A 15,232-nucleotide genomic window follows, 5' to 3' on the forward strand; every position below is an offset into this window, starting at 1 on the left:
ACAGGACCTTCAGCTATTTGCCTGTCATTAGTAGTTTATCATGTATGTCTAGTATTCCAATAGTAAACAGATAGGGAGGGTTTGTCTTTAAATAGGTTTTTACATTACAGCTGACAGATAGATGAGGGGGAATAGGAGAGAGAGAGAGAGAGAGAGAGAGAGAGAGAGAGAGAGAGAGAGAGAGAGAGAGAGAGATCTGATATGTAATGTGCTCATAAATAATCTACTTAAGGTTATTTTCACATTAAGTAAAAAAAAAATGGCGCCCATTTTTCCTTTTTAAAATGACATCTGTTATTACGGCATTTTCATTGACCTTGATGCAACGCATTGAAGTCGATGGAAGGGCGGCCGCCCAATGCACACAGTGTATTAAATAACGGACATTGTTTGCACGGTTATCAAAATAATGATCATGACATTTATCCGTGGATGTCTTTTGTAAACAACTTTTTTGGTTCATACACTTTAAAAAAAAAATGGTATCATCGTTTTACCATCTTTACTATTAAATTTAATGGATCTTCAAAAAAGAATCAAACCCAAAAAGGCCTGAACTAAAATAATGTACCAACAGCCGTCATTGTAATGACAGGCGTCCTAAACGCCAAATGACTGCCATCATTTTGAACTCAAAATGATGGACGTCGTTTAAAAAAACAAAACGGAAAGAAAAAAACGCTATGTAAACATAGCCTAGCAGTGAAAAAAAAAATAATAAAAAAAAAACTTGGGAAACTGTTAAAAAGGGATATTATGGAGCATTATATCATTCAGAAATGTATTAATAAATTTGATATGACGATAATGTTTTGTCCAGCAGGTTATTCATTACTATCAATCTAAACAAACATAGCATTTTTATTAGAAGAATTTTTTTTGGACGAATTAGAAGAAACCCAACATGCAATGACGGCCATTGGTATATTATGCCCATTGGGTGAGTTTTTACTTGGAAAGTCCATTGAATTTAATACAATAGTAAAGACAGTAAAAGGAAGGTAAAAAAAAGAACTGTGTGAGAACAACAAAAAAATCGTTATTTGCAAAAGATGACCACGAATCATTGTCTTGATCAGTATTTTGATGTCCATGCAGACAGTGTCCATCATTTAATACATAGTGTGCTTAGGACGTCTGTCATTCTATTGACTTCAATGCATTGCATAGAGGTCAATTAAAATGTGGCAATGACGGATAAACATTTAAAAAGAAAAAGAAGCATGGGAGGGATTGATCAAAGGAAAAAGATACACTTTTAGGGTTCAAACCCACTTGCCGGATCTGCAGCGAGTCTCCTTGCTGCGTTTTTGCAGCGAGACTCGCTGCAGATCCCGGCCCTATACTTTCATTAGCAGAGAAACTCGCAGCAGGGATGTACATCCCTGCTGCGATTTTGTCTGCAGCCCTCCCCATTAACCCCCTAGCCGCTGGACATTATACATTACCGGGTCCCCGTTCCTGCTTGCTTCGGGGCTCCCGGTGTCTTCACGGCCCGCCCGGCCAATCAGTGCGCTGCGGCGGGGCAGCACGTGCCGGGAGCCGCCGAAGCAAGCAGGAGCGGTGACCTGGTAATGTATATCCTGCCCGCCCCCCTGCAGCCCTGATTGCCCCCGGCCGCATGATCGCCCCCCGCACCCACCGGCCGCATGATCGCCCCCAGCCCCCGGCCGCATGATCACCCCCCGCACCCCTCGGCCGCATGATCGCCCCCAGCCCCCGGCCGCATGATCGCCCCCCGCACCCCCTGGCCGCATGATCACCCCCCGCAGCCCCCGGCCGCATGATCGCTCCCGGCCGCATGATCGCCCCCCGCAGCCCCCGGACGCACGATCACCCCCCGCAGCCCCCGACCGCACAATGGGTTTGAACCCTTAAGCGTAAAAGGTCCAGATGCAAATAAATTCCTTCACAAATGCCTGTTTTACAAAGTATAAAAAGGATCTTTTTATTTTTTACAATGACCACTGCACTAGTCACATGGCATGCATAGATGAGTCTTCTATAGAAATCCATAAGGATCTCTGGTCTACAGGTTTCTATGCTCCTTGTGGCTGCTGCATACTGTAACTTTAAAAACCATTTTAACAACAGCTTAGCCAAGGTGTCTGTCCCATTATACATTCTTTAATAGGGTTTCCATATGATTTCAAGGTTAATGTCTTTCCATTTATTATAAATGTTATAAAGTATATTTTAATCCCTAATGGAAAGTTCAAAACAAAGACATCACAGAAACTATGATTACGCACGTCCACCTGAGTTGTGAACAAATCCCTTCTTTGTCTTTGATGCAATTGCATACAAACCAATGAAGAATTACTTTCTGGTTAATCAAATTGTTTGTGGAAGCAACAAAGAAGTCTGTGCTAGAGGCGGTACAAGACATTTCCAGGGTTGTTGTTAACACATTTTAATGGATTTAATTAACTTAACTGTGTAATGTTTGCAAGAAACCACAGCGCAATTCTGCAATATGATTGATGTAGTAGAAAATACAAATCTAATGCAAGGACGATTTTTCTTTAAATATAATATATTGAATTTTATTGAGCTTTGTAGTAATATTATGCATTTGTGGTTCTAGCTGCCAAACTTTTAACAAAAATGTTACATTAATAGGGATGACTGATTTATTTATTTTTTTCTTTGGTACAACGGCAATTGTTCGGCACTCAAAAACAGCTGTTGCTGCATTAATAATAGCATTGAAATCAAAGCAGAATGGCCGGAAATAACTCCCATTGTTGAATATATTGTGTGAACGGCCACTGCTTGCATTGACTTAAGTGCAACACATTTCTCTGTGACAAGAACTGCCGTTGTTGTAACTTAAAACAATGGACGTTCTCGTTGTTAAAATACGTTGTTCGAACATAGCTATGATATTATTTATTTTAAAGTGCAGCCACTAGATATGTTTGCCAATGCATATATTGTCAACTGTGCTCAAATTTTTTGAGGTTCTAGAGAGATGAGTGCCTGAAAGAGATGAGTCTTTAGGGCACCCTTTAAACTTTGAGTGTAGGGTAGGAATCTGAAGTCTTTGGGTAGGGTGTTCCAGAAAACTGGTGCAGCACGAAAGAAGTCTTGGAGGCGGGAGTGTGAGGTTCTGATTATGGGTAGGTGGAAATGAGAAAGGAAATGTAGGGAGGTGTAGAATTGTGGAGAGCTTTATGAGGGAGCAGTTTGAACTGAATTCTGTGTTTAATGGTCAACCAGTAATGGGCCACCTGGATTATATATACGGTAAGTGCTTGCACCTGTGGGTTGCTTTTTCATTTTTTTTTTTTTTGGCCGTACTTAAGCCACATGCAGCGTGCAACATGCAGTATGAACAGAGGCAATATTTCCCTTTTTTTCTGTTGGGGTGTGTGGCTACCTCTTGTTGGCTTGCACTCCACCCATGTCCCGAGGGTGCTATAAAAAGAGATTATTTGGATCCAATCTGCCCAGTTGTAGGCCTAATGTTATCCCTGAAGAGGCCATTGCTAGTGTAAAAATGCTAGAGTAGGACCATGTCTCTGAGGACACCTTAGTGTGGTGACATGGTACATTCTGTTTGATTTAATGGGTAGCCAGTGCAGTGACTGGCACAAGGAGAGAAATTAGTGTAATGGCTGGGAAAGAAGATGAGTCTGGCTGCAGCATTCAGGATACACTCGAGAATGGGAGAGAGGTGGAAGACAGATTACTAGGGAGTTACAATAGTCAAGACGAGAATGGATAAGAGAGACATGAAGAGTCTGTGCTGGGTCAGTGGGGAGGAATGGGAGGATTCTGGAGATGTTTTGAGGTGTAGGTGACAGGAGCATGCAAGAGCTTGAATAGATTGATCCATGTCCAGCAAAACCCCCAGACATTGTGGGTACAGAGCCACTTTAAGGCACATTCTGCTGATGGTCTGTCCAATGGGAGCTGTATAGAGGGAGAAGAGGAGGGGACCTGAGACTGATCCCTGGGGAGGGGGGGGGGGGGTAAAGGAGAAGAAGTAGAGCCAGAGAAGGATACACTGAAGAAATGGTCAGAAAGGTAGAAGAAAAATCAGGAGAAAGCAGAGTCCTTGAGGCCAAGAGAGCGAAGCATGGAGAGGAGGAGCTGGTTGTTTACAGTGTCAAAATCTGCTGAGAAATCCAAGAGATTCCGCAAGGAGTAGTTTCCTTGTGACTTGGCCTCCAGGAGATCGTTTGACACCTTGGTGAGAGCTGTTTCAGTGGAATGAAGGGATCAGAAGACAGACTGTAGGGGTCGATTAAAGTTATCAGAGATAGTGGGTCAGGTGAGAATAGACTAGACGTTCCACTGGAGTTTAGAGATGAAGGGAAGAGTAGAGACAGGTCAATAGTTATATGCACAGGATGGGTCCAGAGATGTTTTTTCAGTAGTGGGGTTATTACAGAATGTTTGAAGGAGGAGGAAAAGATACCAGAGGATAAGGAGAGGTTGGATATTTTGGTGAGGTGAGTAGTGAAAGCTGGGGAGAATGACTGGAGGAGGTGAAAGGGAATAGTGAGTTGTGATTTGGTTTAATTTGCTTTTGGCAGGTTCAACTGCTAAACCCAGGTATTTGGGTGACTACTAGACCCCCTTTTGGTGTCCACCTTTCACATTCCTGGAAATATTACCTTTAGACATTAACAATAATAATGATGACGTCAAATAATGATCATTATCATTTTTGCACCTATCATTATCAACTGACAGCCGCCTTCGCCTGATAAAAGACAGCCCATTCCCATGGTGGGAACATAACAAAGGATGAGCAAACTTGAAATGCCAAGAATATGCAAAGAAGGGTTCCATGGAGCCTCAGTTGCGAGTCTCAAAACACGGGAATAGCCAGATACCCCGAACCTGCAGTCTGTGGATGGATGCCTAGCCTTGGTAACCCTTGTCTTATGTCGTTATACTCGCCACAGAGTTAGACTTTGACTTGTAGGGGCCACCCTGGTGTTTCCCTATTTAGGTCCCAAAGCTCGCAACAGAGTGAGGACCTGAGGGACTACGTATCAGGGTGGTTTGGTGCTCTCCCCACTAGGAGGAACCCCTTGTCAATGGGCTTCCTTCTCTGGAGAGAGGGATATCTGGCTATTCCTGTGTTTAAGAGGGAGATTGAGATCCCACTGTATAGAGCTCTGGTGAGGCCACATCTGGAATACTGTGTCCAGTTCTGGAGACCTCACCTAAAAAAGAACATTGATAAAATAGAACGGGTTCAAAGACGGGCTACAAAAATGATGGAGGGTGTGAGGCATAAACCATATCAGGAAAGACTTAAAGATTTGAATCTGTATAGTCTGGAGGAAAGACGGGAAAGGGGGGACATGATTGAAACCTTTAAGTATGTTAAAGGACTAAATAAGGTTCAGGAGGGGAGTGTTTTTAGTAAAAAAACTGAGCTCAAGAACAAGAGGACACAGTGAGAGGTTAGTTGGGGGAAAGATCAGAAGCAATATAAGAAAATATTATTTTACTGAAAGAGTAGTAGATACCTGGAACAAACTTCCAGCAGAGGTGGTTGGTAAATCTACAATAACAGAATTTAAACACGCCTGGGATCGACGGGATAGACATATATCTATCCTAAGATAATAAGAAAGAAAATACTAAAAGGGCAGACTAGATGGACCCAGTGGTCTTTTTCTGCCGACAATCTTCTATGTTTCTTCTATGAGTGTGGTCATCTGTGCTGAGGGTCTGGTCGCTCAGAACATCACTGGGACATAAGGAGGGGGTGAAAAACGTCAGCAGATTCTGAACCCGAACCACTTAGATTCATGGTTTTGTGTGTAACGCAAAGTGGTCTGTCATGTATCAGATCCCTCTTGGATGTTTACAGGACCCCCCCCCCCCCCCAACACACACACACTTTCCACTTACCCACACCTAGCCCTCTCTGTACAGTATGTCCTCTTTCTATAGAATGCTGCTATCTTTTTTTTTTTTAATATATTTTTATTTAGATTTTTCATTTTTTATCACAATAAAATTATAACAAGACGAATTAACACCATTCGCCTATCGATATGGTACATCGGATATCACAAAATTCTAAGCATAAGGTACGGCAGCAACACAAGTGGCCCAACCGAGCCAAATTGGTAAAACATACACAATATAACTCCCCTCCCACCCCCCACCCCCGTGCTCACGCCCAGACGTGCCTCTATCCTCTCGTCTATGTTCATGGTACTTAGGTCTGTCAGCCCCCCACTCGCCTACACCCTCAAGTTGCCCAGGGTGCCAGCTACATCTCTACGTAGATACCAGGTCGTATTTTTAAAAACTGTCATAACTTGGACAATTTCGTCCCTTGACAAGAAACAGCTAATAAAAGTCGACCACTTCTTAAAGAATCCTTTAGTCAGTTTGTCTTTGTCTCTGGCAATCTCCAGTTGGTCCATGCGCATATAATGTTTAACTTGGTCTACAACGTCCTCTGGAGTGGGCATTTGTGGTATTAACCATCTTGCCAATAGGCACCGTTTGGCTACCAATACGAAAACGTGAGTAAGCAGTGTTATTTTCCCATCCTCTGGAGGGGTGTGCAGCAAAAGAAAAGAAGGGTCCAAGGGGATAGATATGCGAAGTTTGGTCTGCACCAAGTCTTTCAGTCTGACCCAAAAATGTCTGGTCAGTGGGAATGACTGCTATCTTAATAGACTGCTAAAGCCTAGAGAACACAGAAATGGCTGCACATCGCACCCATGGTTGATACTAAAGCTTGTTCAGCTACATTAAAAACCAACATCAGAAGTTAGTGTATAATTTGGTCAAACCATATTGCCTCATGTATCACGTGCAGGTCTTCTGATACACGAGTCCCTACTCTAGCCATGGTACAGCGTTTGCCGGCCCCCACCACCGCTCCTATGTGATGATCTGGATATGCTCCTCTATGCCTTGAAAGGCTTACCCCTAATATGTGGAATCCCCAGAAGTGAGTACCAGGAAGCAGAAATCTTCTGTTGCCTTCTGCACCTTGAACAACCCCTATAAGATTTAAGAAAAAAAAACAAAAAACAACTATATAATAAAATTGCATGTTTTATTTCAAATTATTTGCATATGTATAAACAGGCATGTTGTTTTGCTGGAAAAATAAACAAACCTTATGTGCATGGTCATTTAGCAACATTCATTGGCTGTGTTCACACATGTTGCAGTTTCGGTACTGCAGCATTTTCACTGGGATGAATGAGTACAACAAAAGTAGTGCTATAATGCAGCCGTCACATACTGTAGTGTTTATCCAGCAGAAGTCCAAAGTATACGTCCTTCCTTTCTAGTCCTCATTCCCTTTGCATCCGCTCTTAGTTTTGTCTCAAAAACTGCTGTGTGTGATGTCAGCCCAGACCTGTAATGTGTGACCACAGCCTTTGGGTTCATTGTTTACATGAATATTACTCCAACGTTTTTAGTTGAATCAGTTACAATACTGTATGTGTGTACTGTACATACAGTAAGTTTTCTATATGAGCACAATTCCTTCTCGGTATATACATTGTTTCAAAAGCTTATTTACAATGCATATCAAATATACAGTATTCCGTAGGTTTACAAAATAACTATCTACATAAAGCTAAACAGAAGCCTTTTTTTTTTTTGCATTTCTGATTTAAAAAAAATAATAATAATTTGACCTTGAAATCTAAAATAATAATAATAATAATAATAATAATAATAATAATAATAAATAGAAATAATAGTTTGTTGTGGGGATAATAATAATAATAATAATAATAATAATAATAGTTATTATTATTATTATTATTAGTAGTAGTAGTAGTAGTAGTAGTAGTAGTAGTAGTAGTAGTATTATACCTGGAAAAATAAGCTCTTTCACAGCCATTATGCACACAACTGATAGGGATCTGCTGGTAATATGGTAGAATCCAACTTGATCAGAAAACCCTAACTGCATGTTCATGAAGCGATGTTGAAAAAAAAGAGACAAACAACCCTTGTACACATTTTATTTTTGAGAATAATAATAATAATAATAATAATAATAAAAAGAATGTGAGCTATGCTTTTTGTGTTGGCGTCACTTGAAGGTTTGTGCATTACATGGGTAGCCCTTTGATTTCAATGAAACCTATGTTTCTCCTGTGGTCATGCTTTTTACTAGACTAGCAGATGAATATCGTAACCCTGGGGTCTTCCTATCAGACAGTGATTGTAAAATAAATAAATATATATATATATATATATATATATATATATATATATATACACACATACACAAGAATGTAAGATATCATTGTATTGTATTGAAGGACCCTTCAGTGAATTTTATTATGGTAAATATTCATTAGTGAATGCATCATGAATATTGTTTGGCCATGCTGTTTGCTAAGCAGGGGCCTGAATACATTAGCTATACAAGCTTCTGCCAGTTGAAAACACATCCTGATCTGCTCACTGAACTCTGACGTTCTGGATATGTTTCTCACATTGACTGGATGACTAAGTATTGTATATTAGTGCTGCCAATCATTCTGGTCCACCAGCAGTGAGAGAGTCAGGTGGCTATGTGTCCAAGCACTGAAACTAGGATAACTGGATATCTATATACAACACATGCTATATTGTAAAAAAAATAAAAAAAAATACTTACTTTGGAATGTGTTTTATTTATGTCACTAGCTCTAGTGCACTGGAACGAATGCTAATTACATAAGTATAATACAAAACTGTGGCCTTGAAAGTGAACTTGTCAGATAGAAGACACTAAGAGGTCATTGACTCATTCCATGCATGGTCCATAATTACAGACCATGGGGGAGATTTATCAAACATGGTGTAAAGTGAAACTGGCCCAGTTGCCCCTAGAAACCAATCACATTCCACCTTTCATTCCTCACAGACTCTTTGGGAAATGAAAGGTGGAATCTGATTGGTTGCTAGGGGCAACTGAGCCAGTTTCACTTTACACCATGTTTGATAAATCTCTCCTCATGTGCTATCGACCAGACTTTGGAGCTCCAAACAACATCATTCATGATGATGCCAGAAGCTCCAAAATTGTTTAAATCTTTGCGCTATTGCACTGACACAGCTGCGCGGCTGTGTCAGTACAGTAGCATGAAGATTTAAGCTGTTTCAGAGATTGATGCCAAGAGCTGCACTCCTGTCACTGTGCAATCTTACCTCCGTGCAGTCAGCTGTTCCATCTTCTAATAGAGTCTGCCACAGGCAGGCTCTATGTGACGATCATAGATACCGCTAATCAATGCTATGCAATGCTATTAAACAGTGTTAACAATGCAATGAATGAATGTAATAATCCTCTAAGGAGACTTAAAAAAAAAAAAAAAAAAACAACATGACATAGCCCCTCTCCCAATAAAAGTTTAAACCACCCCCCCTTTCCCATTTTATATAAAATACATAAAATAAATAAATAAATAAAGCATAATATATATCATAATTGTCCAATCAAATGAAAGAAGTGTGGACAATGAGCTCGCTGTCCTGCGCAGCCACTGATTGGCTGAGTGGGAGGCCAGTGACCCGGGTCCTGGAGAAGCAGGCGGGCAGGGAATGTATGAGCTTGTTTAAAGCCTGTCAGCTGATGGGTTAAAATCTGCTGCAAGAATGCAGAGCCATAGGTAATGACTAGAAATGAGATAATCGCTAATCTAAACAAAGCAAAGTGCATCATTTGATTTGTGCTCCGCCCAACAAGCCACCAGCCTTTCATTGATGCTTTGCTCCCTGCCGCCCCTCCCAGGATGCCGGGAAAAGCTGGATCCAATCCTGGGAATCTTCTCCCAGTTTCCCAGGATTTGATCCACCTTTTCCCTGGCTCCCGGGGTGGAGTGGCAGTCAGCAGAGCAGTGCTAAAAGGCCGGCAGCTTGATAAGCAGAGTATTGTAGTGCATTTCATCGCGAAACTCACAGCATGAAGACCACTGCAATATTGTACATGTGAATTAACCATAACTGTGTGTAGGTTTTTTTTTCTGTATTTTTTTTCTATACCAGGTATTCTACAGCAGGGATAATTTACTGTTTCAGTGCACAGTAGAAGCTTGTTTCAGCTGAATAAGATGTGTCTGTCAACGAGATTGATGACTTTTTTCATTGATATCCAGCAAAACTGTGAGTCAATTTTTTCTGTATCCTCAGGCTGTTTTTACTATTTAAAGGGGTATTCCCCCCAAAATTATTTTTGCATTAATATGTTGCCCACCCGTAGCTTTCCATCTTTCCAATATAAACTTATTATGGATTCTGCACAGTTTTGCTGCTATCTAGATGCATTCACCCCCCCACCAAATGCAGAGAATCATCAGCTCTCAGTCCAACCCTGACACGCTCCCTGCTCCTGGCCCGCACCCTCCGAGACGGCATCACGTGTCCTCAGTCTCTTCAATGGGCCGGGTTAGCGCTTGTACCCCAGTCCACTGAAGAGAGGGAGGATAGTGAGACAGTCACAGCTGCTGCTGCTGTTCACTGTCTGCCTCCCAGAGCTCACCCGCCCCGCCCCCTGTATCCCCCCACCCCCCGCAGCTCACCCATTGGCCTGTGAGTGCAGCCCCCCTGCCCACCCACCCAAAGAGATCTCCCGGCGACCCCCGTCCCCCTCCCTACAGCCCGATCTCCAGGTGCCCCCCCAGTATAGCCCGCAGCCACCCTTTATCACCGATCCCTCCCCCCTGCGTCTCACCCAACAGAAGCTATGGCTTTCCCAGTTCTTGCAGAACTACAGCTCCCAGCATGCTCAGCCTTCTCTCCGTGCATGCAGGGAGTTGTAGTTCTGTCCGAGCCGGGAGAGCCGGCCTGTGAGTGCATGTGATCCCAACCATGTAATGCCGCCTGCCGACTGCCCCCACCGTGTAATGCGGGCTGCCCCAACCATGTAACCCGGCCGCCCGCATCGCCACCTCCGCACTGGCGTCTCACCCGGCCGCCCGCATCGCCACCTCCGCACTGGCGTCTCACTCGGCCACTGATCTCACCTGGTTGCTAATGCGGGCGGCCGGGTGAGACGCCAGTGGCAGAACAAGAAACTGGAAGATCTGTGATACACAGGTGAAAATAAAAATTTGGTCAGCTCTCCAACACTGTTCACACTAGGCAAGAGCACATTGCTATCTGTGAAATTGCAAAAACAAAGAAAATGCAACAGCTCACCGCTAATGGCAAGACACAGACCCAATAGAGATATTAACCCTTTCCCGCATCAGCACGTAACTGTAAATCCTTATGCGGGTGGGGGCGTTCAGAAAGGGGTCGCGCGGCGACCCAGCTCTAATCCCCCACAATCCCGGGTGCTATGTGTAGCCCAGGACCGTGGCTATTAGCGAGCGAGGTCCAATCGATGCGCCCACTAATTATACCTTTAAATGCAGCAGTTAAAACTGACAGCTGCATTTAAATGTATTGTTTCCCCCTTCCCTGGTGTCTACTGGGGGGGGGCGATCTACCACCTGCGATGCAATCTCAGAGGGGAGATCCCTTCTTCTACTCCAGACCAGAGTAATACAGCAATGATCTGATCGATCATTGCGGTATTAAGTATACTGCAGTGATCTCTATGGGAGATCACTGCAATAATACTAAAAGTCCCCCAGAGGAACTAAAATTTACAGTGTACAGTAAAAAAAAAAGTGTTTTTATTACTGAAAAAATCCCCTTCGCTAATAAAAGTTTGAATCACCCCCCTCTTCCCATTTTATAAATAAAAATAAAAAAATAAGCAAAGATTTGGTATAGCCACGAGCGTAATCGCCCGAACTATTAAGTTATCACATTCCTGATCTCTCATAGTAAACTGCATGAGTGCTCTAGGAAAGCAGGACCCAACTAAAACTGAGAAATATAATAACCACCTGGGTGGGATGGGTGGAGTGCACAACCAAGTAGAGGTAGTCACTCCCCCATCTGAAACACAGACAAAAAACTAATTTGGTCAGCTCTCCTACAACACTATTCCCTCTAGGCAGGAGCATGTTGCTATGGGCACAGAATTGTGCAAAATATATTTGTAAACTGACATATTGTATGGATTCTGTGGGTCAGCAAACTTATAATATTACCTCAATATATAGCTTTTGTGTCATTTTTCTCATTTTTAAAAATGTTAACCTTTTCATAAAAAAAAAATATGCTTAAAATTGGCCTATTCTGACTCTATAACTTTTTGTCCTGTAGTTCTATCTGTAGTAATATGGTTTAGATGGGATTTGGTCATCGCACTATGCCCTCCCTACCTACCCTCACAGTGGGCAACATGTGGCCATATGAATAACACCCCTTACACATTAATTGATTGTACCCAATATGGTTAAAAAGCCACTGTCCGTGTGGCACTATTTGGGGGAATAACTATAGTTATGACATGATTATTTTTTATATGTCTTTTTGGGGAAACTGTGCTAGAAAGAAGGTACTAATGGGGCAGCATAGTGATTATTTTTTAAGTGTGCTAATTTTATTGATTTTCTATGTAATGGGCCTATTCTGACCCCTATAACTTTTTTTTCTGTAGTTTTATCTGTACTAATATGGTTTAGACATATATTTTATGAAAAAGTGTTTTATTGTTCTCTTCTTGCCGGCATCACCGCACTGTCCACTCCCCTTCTACCTGCATATTGGGCAACATGTGGCCATACTGTACATATAGAACACGACTGATTTGATTGATTGTTAGTACCCAACTGGGTTAATAGGTCACTGTCTGTGTGGCACTATTTTAAGGAATAACTATAGTTATTATTTTTTGCTTGTAGTTTTGGGGGGAACTGTCCCACAAGGAAGGTACTAATAAGGCAACCTAGTGTTGTAATTAGATATGAGCGAACCGGGTTTGGGTTTGAGTCGATCCAAACCCGAACGTTCGGTATTTGATTAGCGGGGGCTGCTGAACTTGGATAAAGCTCTAAGGTTGTCTGGAAAACATGGATATAGCCAATGACTATATCCATGATTTCCACATAGCCTTAGGGCTTTATACAAGTTCAGCAGCCACCGCTAATCAAATGCCGAAAGTTTGGGTTCGGATCGACTCGAGCATGCTCCAGGTTCACTCATCTCTAGTTGTAATATAATGATAGTAATAATAATTGGGTCCTGTACAATGGGATTTGTTGAATATCAGTAAAGGCAATGTTTACTACCTGCTTGTCATTTTTTGGTCATGGTATGGTAGTATTTTTTGGTATTTAAGCTTTGCGTATGGGAGACATATGGCTAGAGTCTTATATAGCAAATGTTTACGACCCAAGCAATGCCACTTTTAAGTATACCTGTCGTTTGCAAAAACCTTTTGACGTGTCACAGAGTCATGTCAAAGGTTTTGATTGGTCTGGGTCTGAGTGTTCAGTGGGGAGAAGGTGCGCTGATTCCCACTCAAAAGAGTCAGACTCATAATTTAAGTCTGTCGAGCCTGTCTCTTTTTTTCTCAAGAAGAACGGACCGATCACTCAGATTCGAACACCCAGACCCGAACCGATGAAAAATTTTACCATTGTAACTATTGGTACAAATAGTGTAAATTAGACAAGGAATTTATAAAGGTAATCACCTTTTTAATAAGTTAAGTTGCAATTATTGTATAACCTGTTGATAGCAGCCTTATGGGATTCAGTATTTAAACCCAGGTGTTATTTAAAAGTAACTAACAGCAGGTTAGAAGCATGTAATCTACTGTTATGTCCCTATGGCCCATGGAGTGCTGATAATTAAGATAAGTTTCTTACCATGATCCGCAGTGCCGTTTTTGGAAACTTTGTAGTTCATTAGAAATGTTAATAAGGTAGTTTGGTGCACTGGGGGCAGGATTATTGCCCTCAGTGCACCGATTCACCCCAGGCCCCCGTCCCTCCTAATAAATGTTGGCGTTGTGCTCATATTCACTAGGAAGGGTCGGCTGGCGGATCGGTGCACTGAGGGAGGCAGTCCCATACCAGTGCACCAAACTACCTATCTACTAAACTACATTGTCCCCAAAAATGACCCCAGGAATCAAGGTTAGAAAATCACTTTCATCCTCAGCTTCCAGTGCACTATAGGGACATAACAGCAGGTAAGATTCTATAGGTTAGATGGAATCGGGCTCCACAACCACAGGCACAGACACTACCAAAAGTGAAACTATTTTGGCATTCAACACAATCTTTTAAATGGTTATATCATTAAAAGTTGCTTGGTCAGGTCACATAATTTAAAGGCTGCTTAGTATAAAACTGGCTAACCTTAGGGATGTAGAGTTTTCTATAATGGGATTCAGTACTTTCATGTGAAATGCTGCCAGGACTGATAGAGAAGGTTTGAGTCCTACAGTATATCCATCACCCACATATAGTAACATACAGTAACATGTATTTCTCTTTCCATGAAACCTTAGGAGCAGGGCCGGATTAAGGTTGGTGGAGGCCCCGGGCGACTATCCCCCCCCCCCCAATAAATAAATAAACTATACCACGATCAATACAGATGGCTGCTTACTGTAGGCGACTTAGCACAGACCCCTCCTCACTCCTGGCTGTTTGGCTCAGCATTCTCCTCTGCTGTGCACTTGATGGTCACTAGAGGCTGCAGTGCAGAGGAAGATGCCAGGCCCTAGAGAAAGGAGCGGGGAGTGCTAAGTATTAGAGTGTATTTCCATATTGTGTTTGTGTTAATAACGCAATGTGAGAACACAGCACTTTCTGTGCGCTGTTGCCCACTGTGTTAGGGCCCTATTACATGGCCTGATATCCTGGGTAAGCAGCACCGTTCTGCTACGGGTCGGGCTGGTGGGGGCCCTAAGTGGTGGAGGCATCAGGGCATGTGCCCCGGATGCACTCCCTTTAATCCAGCCCTGCTTAGGAGATTCCAATTTAAATACACTTCTTCTATCTTAGCTTGTATGCAACACCTAGAATGTTTTAGACAAAATTTGGTAGAGTGTTGCAAGCAAAAAGCTAAATATATGCAATATGTAAAAGTTCTAAGCCCACAGTGTCCTAGCATGTATGTTAGGTGTCACATAGTGTATAATCGCCGTTACATTATTGTTGTCAGTAGAGGATATTGACGTGATGTGGTCAGACATGTAAGTTTGAATTATCAAAATAAAAGGATAATTTGTTTCTTGGATGGACACTGACAATATCAGTTGTAATAGGAGTAGTGGTAAGTAGTAAATCAATGAGCTGGTCAGAATGCAAAAATATGTACAACAGATCCAGTTCTACCATGTTCTCGGATACTACAGTATACATTACAATCAGTTGTT

This window comes from Dendropsophus ebraccatus, chromosome 6 (assembly GCF_027789765.1).
Source record: "Dendropsophus ebraccatus isolate aDenEbr1 chromosome 6, aDenEbr1.pat, whole genome shotgun sequence".
Lineage (NCBI taxonomy): Eukaryota > Metazoa > Chordata > Amphibia > Anura > Hylidae > Dendropsophus > Dendropsophus ebraccatus.